General features: G+C 53.9%; 1 pseudogene; it reads left to right on the forward strand.

Moving 5' to 3' along the window:
- Nucleotides 1-2261, forward strand: LOC144942489 (trace amine-associated receptor 365 pseudogene; annotated as a pseudogene).
- The last annotated feature ends 201 nt before the right edge of the window (nucleotides 2262-2462 follow it).

Below are 2462 nucleotides of genomic sequence, written 5' to 3' on the forward strand. Positions count from 1 at the left end.
ATGGACAACCAATCGGATGTCGAGGCTCCTGGGCTGCTCTGCGTCAACTCGTACAACAACCTCAGCTGCTCGAGCCCTCGGCTGCCCGCGACCCAGCGCACTCTCGCTCTGGTGGTGCTCATCTCGTTCAGCGCCTGCACCGTCGTGGGAAACTCGCTCATCGTCCTCTCCATCCTCTACTTCCGGCAACTGCAGACGCGCACCAACGCCTTCACGCTCTCCCTCGCCCTCGCCGACATGCTCGTGGGCCTGCTGGTGATGCCCTACAGCATGATGCGCGCCGTCTACAGCTGCTGGTTCTACGGCAGCTTCTTCTGCAAGGTGCACACGTGGTTCGACTTCACGTTCACGTCGTCGTCCGTCATCCACCTCAGCTGCATTTCCATCGACCGCTACATCGCCATCAGCGACCCGCTGCGATACCCGAAGCGGCTCGGGCCGCCGAAGGTATTTCCAGCAACTCATGAGATACGCTATTCGATTCTACGCTAGTCTTTTCTTGCGCGTGATGTATCTTGAACTTATTTCGCACCACTATACGTAGCCAACCGTGCTAATCAGAGGTGCCAGGGAAAGGAGAAAATGATGATAGTAGCAGCTAGATGTTCAGGAGACGGACACCAATGCCGAGGTTCTGCTGCTGGTCACGACGAGAGGGCTTCGGGAGAGAGAGTTCGTGTAGTTTTGAAATTCCTCCTCCGCTGAATGAGCGCAGACTGCAGTGGTTTACTTTATCGTATCTATGGGTCTCTATGGGTGTCTATGTACTTGTATGAGTCTACATCTATCTCGGTGGGTCTCTATGGGTTTATCTGTTTCGCTGTGTAGTTCAATATGTATCTCTCAGTACCTCGTGTATCTAAGCGTCTTCATGGGTTTACTATGCGGTCCAGTAAATGGCTTGCATGGTCAATACTGTGGCTGGTCTTTGGTTTGTCACTGTTTCCTTTTGGGTCCTCATGTATCTCTACGGGTGTCTATGTTTCTCTTTGAGTCTCTGTGTATCTCTATGCATCTCTATGGGTTTGCTCTCAACTCCATTATTTTGGTTGCATGACCACAATCACACTAATGTGGCTTGTGCCTTAAAATGCCTACTGCCTTAAAATATGTGACAGTAGATAGATCTGGTGAGCGAAAGGGTTAGTTTGTCGCGATATGGCTATCCATCACAATGTAATGGATAGCCATATTATAATCTAATGGATAGCACACTGGACTTGCAAATCAGAGTTACGCAGTTCAATTTGATCTCCGGACGCAGTAGTTGAAACCCTCCCCCGAAATTCTATCCAAGCGAGCAGTATACTGTATATGGGTACTCAATAGTTAGTCGTTAGGCAGATCGCGTCTGGTTGGGTAAAGTGTGGGTACTCCCACCTCTTCTAAGAGGAGGGGGGGAGGAGTGTGTAGAGCTCCGTCTAGAGGAGAAGGTTCTTCCGCCAGCAGTGTCATCAGCCAGCAATTACAGAGCTGCGCCTTTACCTTGTGAGATCTTCGTCGATCACCCCAAGCACGCGGAATGAGTCGGAACGAGCTCGGCGTGCCCGCCCACACTACTCACATCGATGCAGAAACGTTACCTCTCCACCCCGCTCCCCCCGTGCATCGTCCTCTATTGTTGGTGCTGCTGTGTGATCAAGGTGGCGCTGATGCTGGTGGTCTGCTGGAGCACCACACTGGCCTACGGGCTGCCGTTCTTCTCCGGCTGGACCGTGCTCGGGATCGAGGAGGTGATCGCGCGGGGCTCGTGCCGGGACGCGTGCCCGGTGGTGGGCAACATGGCCTTCGCCTTCACGAACGCCTTCTTCGCCTACCTCATCCCGCTCTGCATCATGGTCACCTCCTACGCCAAGATATTCCGCATTGCCCGCGAGCAGGCGCACAAGATCCGCGCCAACAGCGCGCACGTCCCCGGTGTCGAGTCCTCCTCATCCTCCGCCCGCCAGCAGTGGGCGGCGATGAAGCGAGAGCACAACGCCACGAAGACACTCGGAATCATCATGGGAGTCTTCCTGCTCTTCTGGTTGCCCTATTGCTCCGTGGCGGTGATCGACCCGATAATTGGCTACCAGACGAGCGCCACGAGCTGGGACGTGGCCAACTGGATCGCGTACGTGAACTCGGCCATAAACCCCGTGCTCTTCGCCTCCTTCAACCGTTCCTTCCGCGGTGCCTTCCGGCTCATCTTCACCTGCCGGGTCTCCTCGTCCACCTACCGGAACGCCGATCTGTTCAACCTGAACGACTCGGCCAATTGAACAGACACGTCCCTGCGTGAACCTCACGGTGCGTCGAGGTGTCTCACTCTCATATTTTGTTTCTCTTTTCTTTGTTTATGGCGTATGAACAAAGAAGCAACAGCGTTACGATTGTGGGGTTTTCAATGTTGTTTTAGCCATTCGATGGCAGCATCCGGAGTGGTAGCTGAGTGGAGGAGTTATTTTGTTCCACAAGCATAA

The sequence above is a fragment of the Lampetra fluviatilis genome, chromosome 27 (genome assembly GCF_964198595.1).
Source record: "Lampetra fluviatilis chromosome 27, kcLamFluv1.1, whole genome shotgun sequence".
Taxonomy (NCBI): domain Eukaryota; kingdom Metazoa; phylum Chordata; class Hyperoartia; order Petromyzontiformes; family Petromyzontidae; genus Lampetra; species Lampetra fluviatilis.